Here is a 25,916-nt window from a genome sequence, read left to right as displayed (position 1 = left end):
TAATCATCACTGATGATATTTAAAAAAGCGAAAAAAATTGATACTATCTATCTATCAATTGATTTGATTTTATTAAAAAACACCCTATTAACATAAAGTACTGAGTTACAATGTCACGGTTTCTTTTAATGAATATATTTAAATCAGATGAAAGGTGTACCTACAGTATACACGCCTTTGTGTCATGTTCATTTTTCCATTCAAAAATAATATAGCAATGATGTTATGATTAATGTCTTTATCCATTTCAAGATTAAAAGACTTCAATAAAAATCCTTTTTGTTCTAACTTATCTATTTGAATCAAAATTTAAAATAAATTTCTACTCTTGTTTTTTAACTTTTAAGTTAATCCTTCATGAAAGCTACCAAATAAATAAAAATATCTTTTTTTATAATTCAAAGTGATATAAGGAAGCACATGTATTTATTTATGAATATAATTTAAATTTTGTATATTTATTTTAAATGTCGACAATCTGCATAAAAAGCTTTATTTAAATTCTCTTTTTTTTCCATTTTTCAAATATAAAATTAATTCTTTTCTTTAAGAGAATGCTATTTGAATACGCCAATTGTTGTAGCTTATAGATACTTACATATACTTATACGCCTTCACGCATTATTTTATAAAGTTTTGTGTCTCTGGGGGCAACGCGTATATTTTATTTTTATAATTTTTTTTTTTTATTTTTTGTTTGTTATACAAATTAATCTATTGGAATGAAACTTATGGCTGGCAAATAGGCAACGCAAAACAGTACCAGCTGAGAGTTTGAGTTGTTCGGACGTGGTTGTTGTGTCGAACAATCTTAACCCAAAAACAGCTTTCAATTTCATTTTGATTTTTTTTTTTTGCATTGGTTCGTGCATCAACTCTTGGAGGTTCTCTTATTTCTTTTTACTCTGTTTACATTTTTTTTGTTGTTTTTGTTTCTATCGACACAATAAAAGATATCTAGGAATTCATTATAGTAAACAAAGATTTGCGATCGTTTTTTTTTTTTTTTTTCTTTTATTGTTCTGAAAAAAAGCTCATTCCAGTTCATACTCGATAAAGTAGTTTGTTGTCATTAATTTGTGTTAAACTTTTTTACCAAACAACAAAAGTTCTAAGAGGTTTTATATATGTTTTTTAAACTAAAAAATTTTATTCACTTTGTTGTACCTTGAAGACCGATCGTGCCGCTACAACAAACGTGTTTGTGTGTGACTTGAATGCATTGGCCAAAATACAATTACCATTGTTTTTATTTTATTTAATTTATTACTCAATAAAATTTCCATCGGTTTGAAAAAGACCAACACAAAAAAAGTGAACAAAATCATTGAATCACAATTTGGATTTTAATTAAAAATTCATTCGCTCCGACTTTGATCTGCGATCGTGAGTGGCAACGCCAATCTTTTCGAATGTGATAGAACGAGATGAAAATAGATGTGTGGGTCTATTAACTCTAGATAGCGCCTAAAGAGTAAGTTCACATTTATATTTTTTTTTTTTTGAACTAATGCGATCAATAGGAAGTCTGTGTGCCAAAATAAAAAAAAAGCTTTTGCATATTTAAGCTAGTCTATAGTCTCATCAAAGTTTATAACATATGCCTATAAATAAATTTTGTTGCTAGATGCAGATACAAAAACGAAAAGCTTACATAACTAGATACAGATACAGATGTTGTGGTTGTTGGTTGTTGGATATGTCAAGAGGGAAAAAAAAAAAAAATAAATGATGCACACATGTCTGTCATAAAATTACAACCACTCAACTAACGTTGATAAGTTTTTTTTTTTTTAATTTTTAAATTGAAAAAAAAATTCTCTTTGTGTCTGATTTTGTTTAATTTAAAAATGTACTCATATAGATAATAAGAATAATAAATGATAGACAGTCAAAAGAGAAAAGGCAATTACAGTGGTGCAGAATTATTATTATTATTAGTCCCTCTGCTAGAAGCTTCTTTTTGATTCAATTTATTATAACACCCACTTGTTTAGACATGATGATAGGGAATTTTATATTTATTACGTAGGTGGTTTAATATAACAGTCAGCACTAGTTATTTGAAATATTCTTTTTGATAAATTGGAATAAGGACCATGTGTACAAAAAAGGCTGCTTTTGGAAAGTTTTAAAGAAGGCTAAAGAAACGCTGTTATAATCTTTTTATTATAAAAAATCATTGAAATTATTGATTTACATAATGCAATACACTGTCAAAAGTCGGTCCTTTAGTTTTTTTTTTTTTACATTCGACTGATTTTTAAATTTAAAAAAAAAGTACACAAATTTAGTGAAAATATAGATACTTTAACAAGAATGGATGAAAAATAGTATGTTATGTTGTTATATTGCTTATGCCATTTGTTAAGTTTTGAATCAAGAACTGCATTATTTTAAAAGTCAATAACCAGCAAAATTTAACTTATTTCATTACTTAATCGGTGATTGGCGTACGGTCACTGTGGCGTATGCGCAACTTTTTTTTGTTTGTTTTTAAATTGAATACACATAACAGCAAGTTATATTTTTGACCATTCTATGATCTTTTAATGGATATATTCTAGATGTGATATAAAAATTCTGTCAAATTGATATTTTGTTTAACGGGTGTTGACTGTAATTAAATTATATTTTTTTTATTTTCTTTGAAATGAGTAAAACATGAATTATCGAAAAACACGTTTCAATTTTTTTAGTCACTCTTTTTCTATGAGAAAAATAACCAATTATCAAAAAGTCGTGTTGGCGCAGTAAAATTGAATGTAAAAAAAAATAAACAAAAACTAATTAACCCCCAACGATAAATAATAAGTTAAATACAATTTGTAGAGAAACTACGATATTTTTATATTTATAGTGCAAAATATTAGATTCTTTTAATGCTTTTTAATGAAGACTACACCTTAACTGACTTATTCAGCATTAAAATTTAATACACTTAGGTAAAATGAAAGAATTCAAATCATTCAAAAATGTCTCATTTCAGTCGTTTGGTGATTATTTTGCAATTTTATTTGCTATAACATGCAGCTACTTATAACAGATACAAATAAGACTGGAATAGCTGTGCATAAGTGCTGTTTAATGTTTTTATTTAGAAAAATTTCCAAGTAAAAATATTGTTGGTACCTAATTATGTAGATGATTATATATCAGAATGTTCTTGTACGTTTAACATACAACCATTTTTTAATTTCTTGCATTCTTCAAAACGACTAGTACCGAAGTTTTGTTTTTTATTATTTTTTTTTTGTTTAATCCTACTTAGTTTAAAAAACTACAAATACGTTTTTATCATGCACTAAAAAGTATACAATAATTTAATTGACTTACCTATAAGAAATGGTTAGATCAAATGCGACTTTTTTTCTAAAGAATCCATAATTACGAAAACATTTTTTAAGACGGTATTACACAAGTAGCATACAATAGTATAATTGCTTAATCCATTCTTTATTTAGTTTTTAAATGGTAAAAAATGGCTTCCTTATTTATTCTTCATTACTTCGTTTTTAGGTATTCTTTCCTAATTTATTCTATCGGATCACTTGCACCCTTTATCTATTTACTATGAACTTAAATCTTTCTTAAAGAATAATGTCTAGAAGCGCTTTGGAATTCTATATTGCCTCTTTGAGTAATTCTGTTCTTCTTGTGATAATCCTGTAAAATAGTAAGGACAAAATAAACTTGTATACATTTATTGAAAACTAACATTAACCCTCTGTCGGTACACGGGTGCGAATTTGGTAGGACAAAAATTAAAAGTGGTCACAAAAAAGTGTCTTTATAAGGGTGAAAATACGTTTTTTTGAATTGTGAATTCGAATTCCTTGGAATATTCTACATCAATTTCATATATGATTCTCTATAAAATAGTGAAATAGAAAAAAGTTCTAGCGACATGAAAAAGTATAAACCAAATTCGCAAAAAAAGAGGTGTGCCTACAGAGGGTTGATAATTCTAAAACAAATCAGGAAATTTTTAGAGCCAAAAGTATTTGGCAGTAGAAATGGAAACGTGACGAAAAATACGACGAACAAGGAAATGATTACTTTCAGTTTTGAAGGAAAATAATCAAGCAATACTTTCACAAGTTATTTCCATAATATGTATCACATAAATATAACAACTTTAATTTTTAATATGAAAATAGTAACACCGACAGATTTTTCGTGCCTAGTAGGTACTATATCGAAAATCGAAATCACAAAAAAAAAAAAAAACTAGGCTTGCCAGCTGTTAAAAATAAAGTCTCATACACCTACCCTTATTTTTTTCGTTATCAAATAATAAAAAGTTAACAAATAAACAATAATACAATAAATTACTGTGCTACAGTTTTAAAACAAAGCAAATTTTTTTAAATAAAGTAATAAGATGAATAGTTTTTGAAGAATTAGTTAGTAATTTGCAAATATACTAAAATATACTAAAATTTTTTAATAAATTAAATAAAAAATGAATAGAATTTTAGGTGGCAACCGTAGAGATTTAATATGTTTCGACACCAAAAATTTGTCTCAGGAAATGATGAAGTAAGGTAGATTATTCTAAAAATATGGGGACCTAGTCTGTAAAACTTTTTTAATTTGTAAATTAAAAAAAAAAATATATTATATTTATACAGTAGTCCCTCGATAATGTGAACTAGTTAAAACAAGGCGTTTTCGGATTTTAGAGGGATTCAAATTACTGTAACTTTTTCCAATTCTCATTAAACTGATTAAAACAATATTTATAAGTAATGAATGTAGCACAAAATATTTTTTTGAACCTTAGTTTAAGCCTATATTGAAAAATTTTTTAAAGATAAATAAAAAAATAAAATTAATTACGAGTGCACTAGATTTCAAAACTTCAAAAACACAGTCATCGCATTCATAAATAAATAAAAAAATAAAATTAATTACGAGTGCACTAGATTTCAAAACTTCAAAAACAAAGTCACGAACAGTTGCACGAACAAGCAATTTTTTTTATAATCCTGGATAATGGACAAGTGTTATTGGTCTAGAAAAATATTTAGAAATATTGAATGCGATGACTTTGTTTTTGAAGTTTTGAAATCTAGTGCACTCGTAATTAATTTTAGTTTTTTATTTATCTTTAAAAAACACACAAGCTTTTACAAAAGAAATTCACATTACAGAGTCTAAAAATTTTTAAAGTTCACATTATAGAGATGACAATGAAAATTTTTGGCGATTCACATTTTAGAGAAATTCGCATTATCGAGTGACTACTGTATTAAAAAAAAAAATATATATATATATTTTTTTTGCTAAGAATGAAGACCATCTCAAAATTAATAAATCAAACTAATCCAAGTTATTTATAAGACTACCCACTCTACAAGTTTAAGTTTATTTTTATTTATATTCGTCACAAGGCATTATTAAATAAAATGCACAACTGGGTCGCACGAACTTGCTCTTAGAGTTAAAGTTGCTTAAATTTTTAAGACTTTTTATATAGAAATTTGGAAAAAAAAAAAATAAAATCTGAAATCAAATTGCCCTCAAAAACAGGTATGCAGTTTTAATTGATATATTAAGGTGCATTTTTAGAAAAAAAAATTTTCAAAATCGTTAGAGCCATTTTTTAAAAAACTAATTTTTTATAAATAATTTCTTGGAAAAAAAGTTTTAAAATAAAATTGGTATACCATTTTGTAGAAATTACTAATCAGCATCTTAAAACAAAATTTCAAAAAAAAATTCAATGTCCCGTTTTCGAAAATTTGATTTTTCAAAAAAAAATTTTCAAAATTTTTTTAAAAATCCAAAAATTATTTTTTTGAAAATTTTATTTTTGGCTTATATTTAAATTATAGAAATGCTTCTTCACAAAAAGTTTTGTTGAAATCGAATAAGTAGTTTCGGAGATAATCGGATTTGAAAAAAAGCGGTTCTATGGCAGGTACCATTAATAATGATTTTCAAAAAAAATTTTTCATTAGAAGATACACCTTAGCTTAAAACTAACATTTGAATTTTTTAAACAAAATCGTTAGAGCCGTTTATGAGCAATTTGAACTTTACTAAAATCGGTATATGACAAGTACCGTTATTTTTGGTCCAAAAAAATTAATTCCAAAAACCTCTCTGGAGAGTCTCCAAAAAATGCTACATACCAAGTTTGAAGTCAATCGGTCCATCCGGGACCCACTTTTTTAGCATTCTCTACCATCGTAATGTCATGGAAAAATGTTATCTCAACTTTTTTTTTTGTACGAATGCATAACTTGATGTATAGTACCTATATCGCAAGTACAAAAAAAACAGAAATTTTTAAATACCTACTAAATTTAACAAGTAGTTTTATTTTTTTATTACATTGAACCTAAATGAAAAGAGCCTGCTTTCATCTTTTAAAATAAATTAAAATAGGTAATAAAAAATGTATAAAAGATCATTGAACTTATTCAACACTAAAAATATACTCATTTTGTGTGTCAATTTGCAATAGCAATATACAACTTACACAACTGTATAACACTCGTCACAAACTAGCTATTTATGCATTCAGTTAAATTGGTGCAAATTTAATTCAATTTATAAAAGACTTGGCTGCAGTGCATATCTAACGCACCATTAAAACTCTTTTAAGAGTCCCCACCACAGTTATACCTCTACAACTTCTGCGACTTCATTGGACTTGATTTGTTTTATACTTTTTTTTTTTGTTGATTGTTTTTGTTTGCAACAAATCTTTGTGGTGTTATAATGTTGTAGCATTAGCATGCAATGATCACATGCGAATAGTGCATGTGACGTTAGAAGAAGTTTGTTGGCCGTTTGTTGTTATAAGTGAGATGGATGGCATCGGCTTTTTTCTGGCATTTAACCAAGTGGAAAAATGAACTACAAATAAATTTTTATGAAGGCCGCAATATGTTAATATGGTTCTTCTGACGTTGTTATAGAAATCTGTTTTTATTCATACAAACATGGCAATCCTTTGACGCCGCGAGCCGCATAATAGAAAAGCTTTATGTGTTTTAAAAAATGTTGCATTATAAAGACGCGTTCATGCAGAACCGGTAGGTAATAGATATTTATACAAGGTTGAGCTTTTTTTTTTATTATTTGATATACTACATGCAATCAGACTATTACGCAGTTTAGTTTTTAAATTACTTTCAATTTAGAAATGCTAAGTGTTTATTTTTGTATCTAACATATTTGCACACATTTTTATTGGCTTATTGCGTTGTACTAGGAAAATTGGTTTTCTTTAAAAAAATAACACACACAAAAAAATACAAAAAAACTGGTACAAAATATGACTTTCAGTCATGCAAAATTGAAGCTGTTGTCATACATACACAACACATCTGTAGCAAATTATTTGTTCAATGTGTTTAGATATGTAACATATGTTTTTTTGGCTTTCAAATGAATTATTTTAAGTTCAAATATTTCTTAAACAATTTTTGTTTTATTTTTATTCGACAGATATCAGCTTTGTTAGAGTTTAAAGCTAATCATTAACATTTACTTTACCCAGAAAAATAAACACACATTTTCAATTTGTTTATTCAAAGTCTAGGTTGCACCTATTTGCTAAATAAACATGAGAAGTTGAATAAAAAGATTCTCCTTTCCCCAAAAGCAATCATCAATCATTGCTCTGAAAATATAAATCAATTTAAATAATAAAAACTGCATTTATCCAAAGCACGTGTATGTAAATATCTGGATACTTCAATCTGCCAATGAGTCAAAGTCCAAAACAATAATTGGACTTTCACCCGCACCCTCACTCAGTTCCCTTTTATAGTCAAAGTCATAATATAATCACATTTTCCTATACACAAAAGATCACCCATATTGTGCTCAGTAAATTATTCTTAGATTTAATTCAATAAAAGAAAAGAAAAAAAAATGATAAAACAAAATGCAAAAGATATTTCTGGAAAAAAAAAACAACAAACAATAACTTTTTGATGCACTAGGGCAGGGATGGCGAACCTTTTTAGAGCCTCGTGCCATTTAAAAAAAATATTTAAAATCAAATAAATATTTTTTTTAAATGGCACGAGGCTCTAAAAAGGTTCGCCATCCCTGCCCTAGTGCATCAAAAAGTGACTTCGACGTGCCATACAGTTTTGATCTAGTTTTTTTTTTTGTGACTACTAGAAGCAAAAATAATTAATTTTAAACTACGTAGGGTTTTATTTGTAAACACACCTATTAATTTAAATTTGAAAATAACAGAATATTATTGTAGTTCGTTTTAATAAAGAAAAAAAAATCAGATTAAAGGTAGGTATAACTAAATGGCCACTTTTTGCAAAAAGTGGGAGATTTACAAAATTATTATTTCTTTATAGCGCTATTTGTTTTTGAGAAGATCTACAAAAATTGTTTTTGGAACCAAAAAATAAGCTTCCGGATCATTGTTTCAAATTTTACGTTCGGAAAAACTGAGTTTGAAAAAAAAAATGAATTTGAAATTTTTCACTTTTCAATTTTTAAATGTACCTACCTCAACAAAATAAAACAAAGAAACAAAAAATAAAAAGTGAAAGAAATATTGTAGTATGACTTCTCTTGTTGTGAACTCGATGCCAAGTAGTTTATATCCAGGGATACGTTTCGTCACTTTCAGCAAAATGCAGGCTGAACTGAAAGATAAAGTTGGAATCATCTGACAATATGCTTCTTAGCGAATCTTTAATGTTATTCATTTGGACAAATTATGACTGACAGGCGTAAGTAGGTGAAAATATTGTCAAGATCTCCAACTTTTCCATTTTCACGTTTCCATTAATTGGACCTGTTCGTCGTATTGCCCTTCACCCTCTCTAGTTTGATTGATTCCAACTGGGAAACCGACGAAGTTACGAATACCAGAGTTACGGGCGACAAAGTTACGAAAGTCAAAGTCAGGCGAAACCGAAGTTACGAAAAACTAGGGTTACGAATTCTAAAGTTATGTTAAGCTATGACATGTGAATTTTGGAATTATGGAAATACAAACAAGAGATTAACATTTTTCTCATTGGTCAGAACTAAATGAGTAAATCGAAAATTGGTGTTATTTAATCTTGTAAAATTTTGATTGGATAGGTATAGATATACATATATGGTTTTGTTTTTGTGAGAAGATCGCAAAAACGTTGAAATAGAAAAAAAAAACATAAGTATACTTATGTATGTTTGGGGGACATAATTGAAATTAACTTCTTATTTGTCCAACTAATATTGCACCTACGTATCGATATTCTCTTATTTATGTTTCCATAATTCCATATTGTTCCTAGCAATTGTTGTCAACCCAAAAATCACATGTCATAGCTCAACATAACTTTAGAATTCTTAACTCTAGTTTTTCGTAACTTCGGTTTCGCGTAACTTTGAAGCTCGTAACTCTGTCGCGCGTAACTCTGTTTTTCGTAACTCCGTTACCATTTCATTTCTTCAATTTCCTACCAGTAAAATTAAGACATGTTAAGTTTATCAAAAGATGTCGTATCAGGGTCCATAGTAGACCTACAGTACTTTGCCATTTTATTAGGCCCAAGCAAAAAAAATACAACTTTTTGGTTCATGTTGCTCAATTTAAAATTTTTTGTCGAAATATCTAAAAAAAAAATGTTTGTCTCATTTACTTACACTTATCATGTCGATACGGATTGACTTATTAAACAAGTTAGAGAAATTATAGATTTCGATAAAAATAACGTGTAAAAAGGATTAAGCTCTTAAAGACGTTTTCTATGGAATTCATGACCAGACAATTTCCGGACCGGTCTAATACTTTAATTTTTGCATCAAGGAAAAACGTAATATTCTTAACTTTATGCAAAGGACCCCATTATGCACAAATAGAGAATCTTTCAGCCTCGAGTCTATTCCGAAATCGTAAAATAAAAATGAAAACGTCTTGAAGAGCGTTATACCTTTTGCACATTATTTTTTATCGAAATTTTTGAAAATCTAAAACCTTCTTTAAATCAATCCGTGAAAATGATAAGTATAAGTAAATGAGACAAAAAAAATGTAAGATATATTTCGACAAAAAACTTTAAAAATTCATCAATATCATCAAAAAAATTTTATTTATTTTTTAGTTGGGCCTAATAATATGGCAAGGTACTGTAGCACTTCCGATTATTCTTTAACCTATGAAAACGTAATTACCTACCGATAAAAAACTGTTCAGTTAATTTTACTTCGTCTGGTTTTTCATGTAAATTCAATCCGTTCTTCAGAACGTGAGTATCTTCTTCTGAGAAGAAGAGATTTTTACAGTTTTACAAAATCTCAAGAAAATTTTACTGGAAAAATCGTTGAATGTCGCTCAAATGGCAATTGAATTACTTAATAGGTGCCGTGCCGGAAATATTTTATGGCGTGCCATTTGTTCGCCATCCCTGCACTAGGGCGTATTTAAGTATCAAATAAAATGTCTCTCTCTAGTTGTGCATTTAATGCGCACAATTATTGATTGTTTTTTGTTTTTAACAAAAATTACGTCAACTTGGTTAAATTGTAATCAATGAGTCTGTCTGTAATGAAAAATTATAAGAAGGGTTACTCATTTGTTATGGAGTTATAACAATTTTTTTTAAGGGTTATTGTTTGTTTGTTTATTTTGATCAAATTGAGATTTAAATTAAGAGTGCTTATTTTTTTTTTGTTACTACTATTTTTATCTAAATATCTCGACAAAAAAATGACTCTTAATAATAATTTCTGCCCTTGTCAGTAGAAATAAGGAAATAGAAATTTACAACTTAATAAAAAATTAAGGCGAAGTGACATTTGGATTTGACATTATTTGTTTAATATACCAGGATCAATCATGGTACTGACCGGTCACTATAAGTATGTTCAACGAGGATTTTTCTAGATCAGAACAAGACAGGACAGCACAGTTTCGTGAGAAACGTCAGAACAAGTTAAAACAGTCATTTAAACGTCAGTTGTCAAAAAAAAAAAAAAAACAAACGAATTGTAAATTATACAAATTTTTTGTTTATTGTATCTCGTTTATTTTTCTATTTTTTTTTTACTGCGAAAAATATAATTAAAAATTGTTTTTAGTTATAAAAACCACGAGCACTCGAGAAATATTCGAACAATTAAATCAGAACAAAAACAAAAAATGACAGCTTTGCTTTTGACACTTCTCACGAATCTATTCTAACCTGATCTGACTCAAAAGCAAGAAAATCCTGTTCTTAACTGTTTTAGATTTGTCAATGAACAGCAAACTAGAACAGTTCAGCACAGAAAAAAACTCAATGAACAGCAAAAAGCTGTACTTTTCTGCCCAGAACAGTCCAGCACAGCGTCAGTGAACAGACTTTACACATTAGGCTGGGTCACAAATGTATGGAGACATTTTTTTTTGCTGTTTTGTTTACGGGCACAGTGATGAAATGATGCCAAACTGTGAATAGAACAATAATATTAAGTTTGGTTATAATCAGACTTTATCTTCTGCCTCCGGTTGCCCAGCCAAGTTCTCTATGAACTTTGGCCCAACACCGCTTAGGAAACGGTGCCGTGAAATAACGCCGAGCGAAATAACGCCGAATTCCAAAATTCGGCGTTATTTCACTTTACAAAAGCGAAATAACGCCGAATTTCAACATTCGGCCTTATTGCACTTTGTCAAAGTGAAATAACGCCGAGTCCCAACTGAGAAATAAGGCCGAATGTTAGAAAAGTCAGCATAAGAGCAGACGCAAGTTAACCGGTATGTTACCCTTTTTCTTATTTTCAAATGCATATAAGGCCCAAATTTATTTGGGCACAATGGCTCCCATACCAATTTGGGACTTATGCCCATCCCATCGAGGTATAGGTTCCAAAAAAGTTTTGGCTCTTATATGCCTCTTAATTATTCATTAACCTAGATAAGTTTCAAGATGTGATAAAAATGTGGCGCAGGGACATAAGACCCAAGGACATAACGCCCACTCTTTATTTTTGGGAGTTATGTTCCACTTGAGTGGGACGACATTTAATTTAAGAATTATATCCCACTTGAGTGAGACATAGCCCAACATATTTTTTAATTAAATGGGACATAAGCCCCACACTTTTCGAAACATAAAATAATAACGTAGAATAACTTTTTTTCTATTTTATTCGCGTTTTGTTTCAGATTCTTTAAATGAAAAAGAAACTTTGAATACAACCAACCTCGCATGATAAGCGCGGGTCATTTGGAAAATTATCTCGCAAATAGGGCGGTCATCACAATACAAAGATAAGAAACGAATAAATCAAACCTGTTTTAATTGGTGGAAGGCAAAGCGGAAAAAAATTTGCTTACATGAGAATCTATTTAATTTTCGGAACCCAAACGCGAAGCGGAAAAAAATTTTGCCCACGGAGAATCAATTTTGAGGTGTGAAAATAAAAATTCGCGCGAATTTTTATTTTCACACCTCAAAATTGATTCTCCGTGGGCAAAATTTTTTTCCGCTTCGCGTTTGGGTTCCGAAAATTAAATAGATTCTCATGTAAGCAAATTTTTTTCCGCTTCGCGTTTGCTAAGTTATAACACAAACATATCTTTGTTGTTTGGTATACACATAAAAACAATAATAATACACAGGACTTAGGCGTATAAACAGTGAAGTATGTTTGGAGGCTGGGGACATGCTGTCCTGCTTTAGATACAATATTGGATAGGCGTATGTGCCAATAGGGTGGGACATAAGTGCAAAATCGAATTTTGTAACTATCCCAAATCCAGTTGGGAAATAATTTTATAATTTGTGAATTCTTCGTTAGTGAGACATAACGTCCACCTTTTATTTGTGGGTCTTATGTCCAACCTGAGTTTGACAATTAATTTGGAACTTATGTCTCACTCAATTGGGACTTAAGTCCACAAATATAAAGTGGCTGTTATGTCCATGGGCCTTATGTCCCTTTGCCAAGAATATGGCATTTCAATACCAAACTGACTACAGGTGGTTACATTGCAATTTTTCCTAAGCTCCACTTAGCAGGATTTGCCTCACTGAAAAGTGAAATAGTGCCGAATCGGCGTTATTTCACTTTGTCATTGTGAAATAAGGCCGAACGTTGAAATTCGGCCTTATTTCGCTTTTGAAAGTGAAATAACGCCGAATTTTGGAATTCGGCGTTATTTCGCTCGGCGTTATTTCACGGCACCTTAGGAAACAACTCAGGCCTTTTTAGAACCCTTCTATTTCAATAATGTGAAACATTTCAAACTATTTCTTTTTGTTAACATATAATACAGTAAAATAAGGAGAAAAAAGGGGTAAATCTCGGAATGAATGTTAGTTGAAATTTTTTTTGCTCATTATCTTCCTTTTGCCATTCTATAACATATCTCAAAAGTCTAGAAAAATCTCATGTCCGCTTGTCGCGATTTCAAGGTCATATCGCGAAATGGAGATTTTCAAAATTAGCAAAAATAGGCTATGGTAGTATATACACATATGATACATGATTTCAAGGTATTTTTTAATGCTGATTCCAAAAAATCTAAAATTAAGACAATCTGACGTCTCTGGAAAAAGTTATACCTGTTTTTCATCTGTCAGCTCATATTATTATAACAGTTGCAAACTTACTGCCGAAAAACCCTTAAAAGTTATGGTAGATGAACCAAATTTTGCATGAAGATTTTAGAATCCATCATTATTAAAAATCAAAACAATCCCTTACAAAAAATATATATACCTACGAAATAATGGTATTTTTTGATGGAGGGGCAAATTTTTGGATATGCACTAAAGAAGATTCTTGTTCATCTTAGGAATAAGTGCAAATAGGCTAATTTTTACATTTTAATCTTTGTTTGGATATTTTTTAACTACCCTCAAAAATCTAAAAAAATCTCATGTCCGCAAGTCCTAATTTTCTTGGTTTGAAAATAAGGTGCAGATTTTAAAAAATTGGAAAACTACACTTCAGATATTTGTGTCAGATCAACATGAATAAGGTGCATTACTTTTCAGGGATGGTCAGGTTGACTTGTTTTTGAGTTTTGTTGGAATTAGTGTTAAAAAATACCTTTAAATCATGTCGCTTATGTTGGTATACACATAAAAATTTAAACTTTTCTTATTAATTTTTTAAAATCTGCACCTTATTTTCAAACCAAGAAAATTAGGACTTGCGGACATGAGATTTTTTTAGATTTTTGAGGGTAGTTAGAGAATATCCAAACAAAGATTAAAATGAAAAAAATTAGCCTATTTGCACTTATTCCTAAGATGAACAAGAATCTTCTTTAGTGCATATCCTAAAATTTGCCCCTCCATCAAAAAATACCATTATTTCGTAGGTATATATATTTTTTGTAAGGGATTGTTTTGATTTTTAATAATGATGGATTCTAAAATCTTCATGCAAAATTTGGTTCATCTACCATAACTTTTAAGGGTTTTTCGGCAGTAAGTTTGCAACTGTTATAATAATATGAGTTGACAGATGAAAAACAGGTATAACTTTTTCCAGAGACGTCAGATTGTCTTAATTTTAGATTTTTTGGAATCAGCATTAAAAAATACCTTGAAATCATGTATCATATGTGTATATACTACCATAGCCTATTTTTGCTAATTTTGAAAATCTCCATTTCGCGATATGTCCTTGAAATCGCGACAAGCGGACATGAGATTTTTCTAGACTTTTGAGATACGTTATAGAATGGCAAAAGGAAGATATTGAGCAAAAAAAATTTCTACTAACATTCATTCCGAGGTTAAACCCTTATTTAACTGGATTAATAGTCAAAATCAAGCTCCTCAGAAACTTTCATCTACGTGGGATTAGTAGTTTCTGAGAAATAGGCCTTCAAAAATTGCAAAAACAATAGCTGATTGAGTCACTAACTAGCATATCATAGAAATTATGGAAACTTGTAATGCTAATAGATCTTGTGTACATACAAGAGAAAAAAATCGAAAAATTGAGATTTTCCATTGAGAGGACGTGGTAACCGCCCATTTTGGTAGAATTATTATCAATTTTATTAAAGAGTATACTTCTGAGTATACTTCAGAATCAGCTTTTTCAAAAATTAAACCGCAATCCGGAGGCAATTAGGTTTAAAATATTGAAATGAAATTTTACTCATAAGTTAACCAAACCATTTACACCTTTTAATCGCTGAGCCTTTTTAAAAATCCAAAAAAATTGTAATTTGACCCACCCTACTACACATTCTGGCAACTCTCCGTTTGATATTGCCATTAGCTTAAGATCGCTAAAGTCTATTATAGATTGGCCTCTAAAGTGGTCGTGTAGACATAAAATGTACTGCGATATTCGAAATCCTTATTTTGGAGTCCTTATTTTACTCTTTTGCGAAAATTGAGTGCGACACGCCCTCTAGATTGGTTCCAATCTAAATCAGAAAAAAATGCCCTAATTTTTTCTAATTTTTATCTCTAACCCTTCCTGGCCCTATTTTGATAAGAAGTTGTTACTAGTTGCTACAGTGTTGGGTAAATGGCGGATCATACGTTTAATAGGTTTACATACGCCATTTACCCAACACTGGACATAGAATATCGCCCCTTCGCTAGTAACAACTTCTGATCAAAATAGGGAGAAGAAGAGTTAGAGATAAAAATTTGAAAAAATTAGGGAATTTTTTTGTTCCTGATTATGAACCAATCTAGGGGCTATCCCCAATTTTTTTTTCCTAAGGACCACCCTAATGCACACTGACATTTCCCAGCGCGCCTTATCGCACAGAAAACATCGAAAAAGCGCGATCATATTTGTATTGAGTGATCTAAGGCCTTTTCGGCCGAAATTATTCGATTTCCAGTGATCCTACTTTATTAATAACTTGAATCGTCGTAAATTTAAAATTTTGACAGTTCGTAACGCAGCTGTACTCGTATAAAAAGTGAGATCTTACGAGGTACCTACAAACACATGTGAAAAATTTGATAATAGTTTTATCATATTTCACATTTGACTTACTGAACTGGTTTTAAAATATATTCCCGTTAAGTAAACCATTATCTTTAGTTAAGTCCAGATTTCAATCATTTTTTCAATATCAACGTGATTAGGTTAAACACGTGACTTATGTATGTTTACATGCTCATATAATTAATATTGGAAGCTTTAAATGAAAAACTAACTTTAATCTATTTTTAATCTAACTTAAGATCTTCATGATTTATTTCAAAGTCAATGTTGTATTTTTTCCCAAGCATCGATACTGAAATCGTATGCCTCTTGACACGCGTTTCAACACACATTAATATACCAAATTCAAAACCGTATCACGTCTCAGACGTGTGTAAGTTCTAAAAATTGTTATCGCCTGCTAATGTGCCGTCTAACCGCCTGTATAAAAAACAAATCTTTTTAGGGTCATTAGAACAAAAAATTAAAAAAAAAAAAATGCTATCAATATCTCTAAAAAGAAACAAAGAAAAACTCAGATAAGGTTATGTTAGGGAAAAAGGAAGTGCCGCAACCATAGTTAAAAAAGATTGCTACCATATTGGATATTAAATGTCAAAGTCGAATTTTCTACTTCCAGCTGATGACTAGACTAGAACAATTACTTAATATTATGACACTTCGTGATGGGAATTTATTATATAAAATTATTCTATTAAGATAATGGGTGATATTTTAATTGGATTTTGCCTTCTTTAAATAAATGATGTCTCGTGGAATTTTAAATTATAAATTATAAAAAAATTAAATAATATAATTGAAAAAAAAAAAATAATAATTAAAAAATGCTTCACTTTGATGTGCTTTAAACAAATATTAAAATAACTAAATTTAGATTACTTGGTATTGTTTCATTTGATAGCGGAAAGGCAAAGGCTCTCGCAGACATAATAGACAAGACAAACATGTAATGCAAACTTTGACCTCATATTGATTAATAGACTTTGAATGTATGTTAATACTCTATAGCATTATCTATTCGCCCTACGGAGACGTTTGAATCAATTTGAATTATATTAATGGAAAATCTGAAGTATGAATGGAATTGTTCTACTTAATAATACTATTCTGTATAAAAATGAGGTAGGCTCGCATTGTTCCCAAGGAAGTTCTTAATGTCAAACATTGAATCAATTAAAAACAAAAACATGTGACAGTTGAGGTTTATGCGATGAGAAAGATATCAATTACTGTCAAATTAACAACTTAACGAATTTTTGGACTACTACCTAACTCAATTTGTATACGAGATTTTGTTGAGAAATTGTACTTATTTTCATCACATCTGTCAAATAAATTTTAAAAATTTCTGTAAAGGTTTACGTATATGAACACGTTAAATCAGTAAATGTTTGTTCTAAGCCCAGTGGTTTAGAACACGGAGTAGTGAAAACTCTGTGAAAAGTTCAGGTATATGAACACGCCCAGTCAGGGACTGTTTGTTTACTGCCACTGATCAGTAACAGTTGACGTAATTGTTCTCTTTTTCTCTATACGTCATAGAACTGGAAAATAAGCTGGAGAAAAATGCACCCTGTCATCTTCAATTCACGTTTCAGCACTTTATAAATGGTCCTCAAATGATCATCAGTCACGTTACATGTTGGTGAAAGTGTCATTAAATGTGAACTTTACTAGAAAAAAGTCTTATTCTAGACTGACAATTTATTGTAATTTACAAAGGCATCCCTTCAAGTGATGTGATTTAATTTTATATTAAAAAAAAATATGAAAATTAAAATCAAATCAATTGATTGCATTTTTTCGATTTTCACATAACCTCCAAGTATGTAATTATTGAACTTCAAAGATTTTAACACACTTTACATAATCTTTCCAACAGAGGTCTCTGACTTTCGGCGCCTTTTCTTCTTTTTGCATGAATTACCGTTCAATTGAATCAATTTAAAGCAACAAAGAAGTGCAAATATCGTCTTAAATTGAACATTTGTACATATTAAATATTTCCAGTACAAAATTTATGTCAATTAATATAAATTGACTAATAAATAAAATCAACAAAATGCCAATAAAAAATATAGGAATGGATCAATTTAAGATTCATTTACTTTTTTTTTTTTGATATCATGTGTCATGACGTACATCATTTTTATGATATGACAGATAGTCATTGGTGATGACATTGAAATGTCATTTTTATGTCAGATACATAATATTCATGTCAATACTAAAATTTCACGTGCATAACATCAAAATGAATACTTGCCACGTGTAGATATAATCTGTCAATTCTCTATTAAGCCAATAAAATGTCAGTCACCCCCTTTAGAATAAAGTCTAATCTTTGTAAAGCTCTTCTGAATATATTAAGTGGTTGTAGTTGTTGTCCTCTCAAGATAAAATTTAATACAATCTACAGATTGCATTGAAATGTCAATTGAAATTGTGTATTATGCTTCTCAAAAACGTGACAAATAACTTGACAGTTGAGGGAGTGTGGATTTTGGTTTACCTATCTCTGTATTATTGTTGATTGTTGATTTTGTTTTTGCAGGAAATCTTCAATTTACTTTATATTGAGGAGATGAATGAAATGAGACAAATGCAGTTTGTTTGTATGTGGTGTTGAACAAACAAACAGATTTATAATTTCAAAGTCAATCAGATTTTTTCTAATTGACCACAAACAAACAAATTATAAAAAATATAAGCTCAATTGAGGTGATTTAAAAGTTAAATAGAAATAAAATATGTCTAGTGGTGAGAATAATGACACAAGCTCATTGCATTGTTGAATTGTACATAATTGGGTTTTAAATTTCATTTAATCAAGTTCAAACTTTTAATCTCTATATCTAAAGTAACACATGGCACGCGAAAATATTTCCGAGTATAAGTTTATTTCTATTCAGTTGAGTAGGATGGAATTATATTGGTGGGTGTGTGGCTGTTTTGAAATACGAACTTAATGACAACATTGAAAATTTGTTCTGCATAATTATTTCAATCTGTCATTATTCTTTGTTGTCTAGATTTTTGTTTGCGAAATATTTTTTGGGTAACGTAAAGATGAATTACAGATTAATGGTAGAACTAATTTTGTCTGTTTGTTAATAATAATAATAATTCGATGGGTTAGGTAATTATAGACAAATGTCATTTTGACATCTGTCAAAAAAAAGAAGTGTTACTTCTAAAAATTTAAAAGAATGTAATTTTTTTCCATTCTAAAATATGTATTGATTTCAATTATTGACACTTCGTTCTGAGTTTTAAAAAGGTGTCAAACTTTCACATTTTTCCTGTATCCTTCTAGTTAATTACTGCGTTTTCATGCAGGATTGAGAGATCAAGTTGGATTTTGAAGATAAGGATACAAAAAGATTTAGAATGCAATCCACTGAGCGAAGGGATCGAGTCCAAAAAATGAACTGTGTTGCCAAATTACCTTTATGACATTTTAAACCTCCACAACTGAAATGCCAAGAAATCATAGAATAAAAAAAAAAAAAACATGGATGATTAAGATCCTCTTACATGTTCGAATATATTTTTGCTTTCATTATGAAAACTTACGTGACTTTCATCTATTAAGTAAATACTTTTTATAATTATAGGCAGGTGTAAACACACCTGCTTGTAATATAATTATGTAATTATAAAAAAAACACTTCCTTAATAGATTTTTATTGGTTTATTAAGTTCAAGTGTTTTTAAAGTGGCAGTATTTATGTCTTAGATACTAAGATGTTTTAATAAAGAGTCTGAAAAAAAAACACCCTTTTGTTATAAATATTATGCAGATACGTAAAAACCCACTTGGTATTTTCTAATATTTACGTCAAGAAACACGGATTAAAGTAGGTAATTATTTCAATTGGATGTAAACTAGACATATGATTAGCGTAACTTCTTGCATTAATTTTATGATATGTTATCAGCTTGAAAGGTGTCTATGGCTGATTAAAATATATCAGCCTATCTATGGAGGTTCTATGTAAAGTGGAAAAAAATATCAAGGCCTATAAAGTGAACGTATGTATGGCGTATACGTACTTTTTTAATTTTTTTTTTCTTTTCCTATCAACAATTCAAAAATTATTTTGTTTTATTGAAAAATGGCGGCGATTTATAAAAATTCAACCGTTATTAAACATTTACAATAGTCACAATGTTTTCCCCCCAATTATATCAGAATATAATGTTTTTGTAAATGCTTTGCTTTCAAAGCTCATTGTTCATGTGCTGTCAGATTTTTCATTTCAAATAGGTACCCTGACGTATATTTATGCTTTAAAATTCAAAATAAATAAATATTTCCTCAAACAAAAAATTTGTATACATTGAAGAAAATTATAATGAAATTAATGGCATTTTTCCAAACACGTGCGCATATAAAGAAGTCCAAATGAGTAATTTTCGTTTTTTTTTTTTTTAATATAATAAAATAAATATGTACATATTTTGAATGGATATCAAAAAGAAAGTTAAAAATAAATTTTGTAAACAAATTTTTTTGATTATTTCCAAACAAAATTCAACAAAGTTAATGGATACAATTCCTTGCACAAAATGTTTTACATTAAAAATTAAACATTTTTTCATTATTTAATAAATGTACAATTTTTTCATAAAGTTTTTGGGAATAATCTTCATAAACAACCAAATATCATAAATCGAAGTAAAAGCCGAACAATTTAATTTATAATACAAAGTGATACTTGAATTATTAGTGGAGTAACTAAAGCTCAAAAATTGGCAATATTAGGGAACCCGGCCGAACAGCTTAGATTTTGATCTGTTTTTTTCAAACGTTGGTAATTAAAAATACTTTAAAGTCTATAGATTAAAAATTGCCGGTGTTGCCGTTTTGATTTTTTAAATTTAACTGAAGATTTTTATGAACAAAAACAAATTTTTTTCAAAAATTTTTCTTAAATTTCATGAATTAATTGATGCCAAAAGATTATCTAGGAAATTCAAGGAAAAAAAATATATGGGAGTGAGGGACAATTTTCCATAGTTCAAGCGATAGATGCAATTTTCTTATTAATTGACTTCAAACACAAAAAAAAATATTTGAAAAAAGCTAGAAGCTTAGTCATGTATGTAAAATTAAAATTAAGATAATTGAATGAACGGCTTTTGAAAGAATGGCAATTGAACTCAGATTTTTGAAAAAAAAAAATTATTGAAAAAATTTTAACATGTCGTTTTTTAAACTTGGTCGTAATATAAAATGCATTTATTTTCAAATTTTTTTGGCCGCATTTATTATGATTTCAAATTATAAAAGGAAATGTCAATATGTATTACGGTTTATGAAAAAAATTAAAAAGTATTTCATTTTCGAAGAACTTTTTTTAGTAAAAGTTTTGAAAAAAAATGTAACTTATTTTTTTTTTAAAGTTCAACATCATTGAAAGTTAAATAGCAAAAATTTAAAGTTCCTATTTACCACAGTCTTTGAGAAAATTAATTATTTCAATGCAAAAATTTAGTTTTAATAAAAAAAAACCATTGAAATTGAAGTAATTTTTCATTTTTTTTTTCAAAAGTGTGATATATTTTACCTTTTTTTTTGCTTCGAAATTCAACTAATAATATTTATGGCCAAAAATTTTTTTTAAATAAATTCATATTTTATTAGAAAAAGTTTGGAAAAAAGTCATTTTAAATTTTTCTAATAACTTTTTTTTTTAATTAATGTTTTCAAAATATTTTTTTTGTGTTTGAGGTCAGAATGTTAGAAAATTGCATTTATCGCTTAAACGATTTAAGATTGTCCCTTACAGCCTTTTATATATTTTCCTTAAATTATATAGAAAATCTTTTGCTATAGTTTGTTTTATGAAAGCAAAAATAAATGGTTTTGTTAAAAAAAATTTAATTTTAATTTAAAAAAACAATACGGCAATTTTTTTTTTTTTTTTTTTTAATTTTTAATCTATAGACTTTAAAGTATTTTTAATTACCTACGTTTGAAAAAAAAAAATAGTCAAAATCAGAGCTGTTCGGCCGGGTTCCCTAATAATTTGCTTTAGTTACTCTACTATATAATTATTAACTTTTTAAAACTTCAATTTCTCAAGATAAGAAAAATATAATGACCTGAATAATCATGCTACTTTTTTTAGTTACTGGCCAATTCTCTGTTGGAGATAATTGAAAAAAAAAAAAAAATTACCTTAACCTCAAAGTTGATAAATACATATTTCTTGTAAGTGACATGTACCTAACATTTCAACGAAAATTTTTGTACAAAAACGTGTTTGTAACCTTAATGTCAAAATTAAGACAAAATTTAAAATAAAATATTTTTGGATTACAATTTTTTTTTTTCGCAAAATCAATTTTTTTTTTTTTTAAATAAATTTATTTTAAACTTTTTTTTTGAGATTTTTTTAAATTTTTACGTATAAGAAATCATATTTCTAAACGATTTTTTACAATGAAAAAAAAATATATAAAAATATAAATTCCTTTATTAGGTATACAAGAAATTTTGGGGCATCCTTTGTACGGAAATTAAAAAAAAAAAACACTTAGCCCTGATTTTCAATCGTCAGCTAGTCTATCAGAAGAATAAATGTCAATATAAAAAAAACTTTTATTCCTAGGAATAAGCTCTATCTGAGGTTTATCTGACTATTTAAAAATTGGCAATTAAAGATATGTTTATATAATTTAAAATAAAATTTTATATTATTTTTGCATGTGTTTAATAAATTTCTTATAAAATTTAATTGAAAATATTCTGTTATAAAAAGCTTTAGTATTTTAAGCCACTTTTTACCATAGGATCAAGTACATTCAACACAGTCGTGCTTTTTATTTAAAATAATCTCTCATTATAACCCTCATTTCCACTTTGCCCAAAAAATTACCTTTACAAAAATTGATGTCTGCGAGAAAATTTTAATAAGATCTGATAACCCTCGATATACAGATTTGCGAACATAAATATGTGCCCTTTATTATGAAAGTGGACTAAGTCACTCCTAAAAAAAACGATCAAATCTTGCCTTAAAAAAAAATAATTATTTAAGTTAAGGGGTAAAGTTTATTTGAAAACGAAATTGCTGTAGATAAACTTCTTACTCCACTTTCATTACCTTGGGCACATATGATCCAAGTGGAAATCCATGTTTTGAAAGTAGCAACAAGATTATGCGACTTCTGTCGTGTATTTCTTTTAAAGGTTAAAGAAATAGATTAAACTGGATGACCTTTTGACAGAAGAAAAAGCTTTAAAGTAAACTTTTAAGATTTAAATACGTATCTGTATCTAATATGTTTTTTTACTGTGCACGTGTTTTGTGTCTTTCCTTTTTTTTTCATTATGTGCAATATAATAAAAACTAAAGATTGCCAATTGTTTGCTTTCCCAGAAAAAGTAATAGAATATTGAGGTAGTTTTTTTTCTTCTAATTCAGTACATCATTTCGAGATGTATCTGTGTCTTTTCTCGTCTTCATTCTCCCCTACTAAAGTCTAAATTACTTTGAAATAGGGCTGATTTTCTATTCATCATTTTCATCTTACAAAAAAGCTCAATTTTCGCATAAAGCTTCTTACATACATACAAACAAATACATCCATATCTAATGTACCTACATATTTTTTTGTATTCAAAATGATTTCTAAAAGTGACAATGATTTTGATTTTCCAACCTAAAAAAAAAAAAGAGAATTTTTGCATAAATAATAAACAATTTAGTACCATTCACTTAGAGGCACATTCTATTTCATCTATCATGATTTTTAATATACGAACGCATGTCGATGTGACATAAAAGCCCAAAGTAGCAGCAGCTTTGTCTACTACCAACCCCAATCCCCCAAACCCCAATCTCCATTGAAGAGGGTTGTTTTGTAAATGTATCAGTTTCCAACACACACAACTAAGTTTTGTTGGAGCACAAAAAAAAAACTATATTGAATGCAATTTACAATGCGGCACGACAACAGGCCGCCCTCTCCAATTTTGTTAATGAAAATAAATTCGCGCAGTTTTGTCGCGAAATTCTTCGAGGTCGGTTGCTTTTTTTTTTAAAGCTATCGAGAGGGTGCGTCAAATATTTTTGTTTGACTTTATTTTTCGCACTTGCCTTTTTTTCTACCAATTAAATTTATTTAAAATAAATTTATTTATTAATTTGAGATATTTTTTAATAAATAAATATTGACTGCGCAACATCTTCCCCGAAAAAGTAAAAAAAAGGATATACCAACTCTTCAAAACTTTACAACCCTAAGGTTAAATTTTTTGAGGAAGTCTACCAGTTGTTTACGGTACGAGTTCGTTGTGTGTATAATGCCAATTTTTTTTGTTAAACTTTTTTTTTATATTCTGAATTTTAATTGACTAACTTGGCTTAGTTTTTATAAACAAAATGAAAATAAAATAAATTTAAATAAAAATTCATGAATTGTTGCCAAGTTTATGTTAATGGTCATTAAATTGCGTAGAGCGGAACGAAATTATTTTTGTCAATTTTTTCTTTCTAACAAAAAAAAGTATTGTGATACATCAAAACTGTCTGCATAATTTTCACTGTGGTGAAGTCGAGTTAAGGTATAATATAGTTTTTTTTTTTGAGGGTACAAAAATATAATATGAAAAATGGACCGGGAAATGAGGCATTTCCGTTTCATGGTCACTGAATAAAAGTTCATTTACGTGTATAGTTTTTTTTTTTTTCTAAATTTTCTTTGAAAATTCTTTTGAAACAAAGCCGACTTTAGAAAAGCTATCAACTAGAATCTTTTAAGAATGCTGATGTGTTTTTTTTTTTTTTTTTCTTATATTGAAGTGCAATCGGAATTCTTTTTGTTCTTAGAAAGAGGCTTACCCTTAATTGCCTCTTCAAGAGCATACACAATATGGGACATTTTATACTTGTTCATTTATTTTGTTGTTGAAAAAATGTATGTCGATGCCTACATAAAAGTAGTTATTAACAAATATGAATATGTTTTTTTGTTTTGTTTTTGTTAACATGGAAATTGTGCATCTAAGCTTATAAGCTACAAAATAAAAGGATTTTTTTTATGCGAACATAACTACATTTAAAGTGAAGTAAACTAAACGAAATTATCTCTGAACAGGATCAATTTACTACGATTTGGACTATTTCTTAAAGTTAAAGTTTACAAAAAATTTCCTTTTTTCAAAAAATACTCTTACGATAAATTTTGAATTCAATATACAAAAAAAAATATTTTTAAAGGATTTTTTTTTTTTAATTTCTTTTAAGCAACTTTACCGATTTCAAAATTTTTTTGTTCATAAAAGCTTTTATTAACTGTATCAAAAGTGAAACAAAAATTATGGATTAAGGACGAAAAATCAAAATTGTCAAAATTATCAACCTATTTTTTAAGAGTTTTTAATTTTTATTTAATACATTTTTGAGGATCCAAAATATCGACACATCTCCTATACACAGAGAAAAATATGACCCGCTAAAAACTAACAGATTGCCATATTATTTTACCTTCCATACATTTCATAAGAAAATCTTATTAAAATCAACGATTAATAAGGTTTTTTTAAGGAGATTTCTTATTATTTTTATAGAGAAAATCTTATTAAAATTTTACTGAAAAGGTGATTTTTTTTGCAACTTAGCACTAGAACAAAAATCGCGATCAATATTTTCATGGCAGGTTGGTTCAGGTGGTAAGGTGGGCGACTAATGATTTGAAGTCTCCAGTTCGATTCCCAGCCTGGTCATCGTTTTTTTTTATTTTTTTTGCAGATTTTAAAACAATAAGAAAAACCCGATTAGTCTAAGAGCCGGGAGCAGATTTTTTGCGTGAGAGGTAACCGATTCATATTAATATTAGAATAAGTCCCAGTCATGGTGATGACGAAAACGAACGTCTGCCAGCATGTGTCTGCGCCTTTGCTGAGAAAAAGTGCATCAAAAGTACATTTTTTCTGAAAATTGATTTAGTCAGGGTAACCACCTGGAAACAATTGGAACCTGACGCCCTCGTCGCCCTGATTA

The 25,916-nt window shown here is 28.7% G+C and overlaps 1 protein-coding gene across 2 annotated transcripts in view; it reads left to right on the top strand.

Annotated features, from left to right (window-relative positions):
• The first annotated feature begins 758 nt into the window (after positions 1-758).
• The window catches only part of LOC129918014 (uncharacterized), a 41,116-nt gene continuing 15,958 nt past the window's right edge, over positions 759-25,916 (top strand). Inside the window, exon 1 of one of the 2 annotated variants that reach the window (XM_055998304.1) lies at positions 759-1,474. The gene's annotated coding sequence lies outside the window, so the exon portion shown is untranslated. Of the gene's footprint in view, positions 1,475-24,049; positions 24,196-25,916 lie in introns of those variants that run through there. The other variant, XM_055998305.1, reaches the window with a different exon arrangement.

Source organism: Episyrphus balteatus, chromosome 4 (genome assembly GCF_945859705.1).
Source record: "Episyrphus balteatus chromosome 4, idEpiBalt1.1, whole genome shotgun sequence".
Lineage (NCBI taxonomy): Eukaryota > Metazoa > Arthropoda > Insecta > Diptera > Syrphidae > Episyrphus > Episyrphus balteatus.
This window is presented reverse-complemented; position numbering and strand designations above follow the sequence as displayed.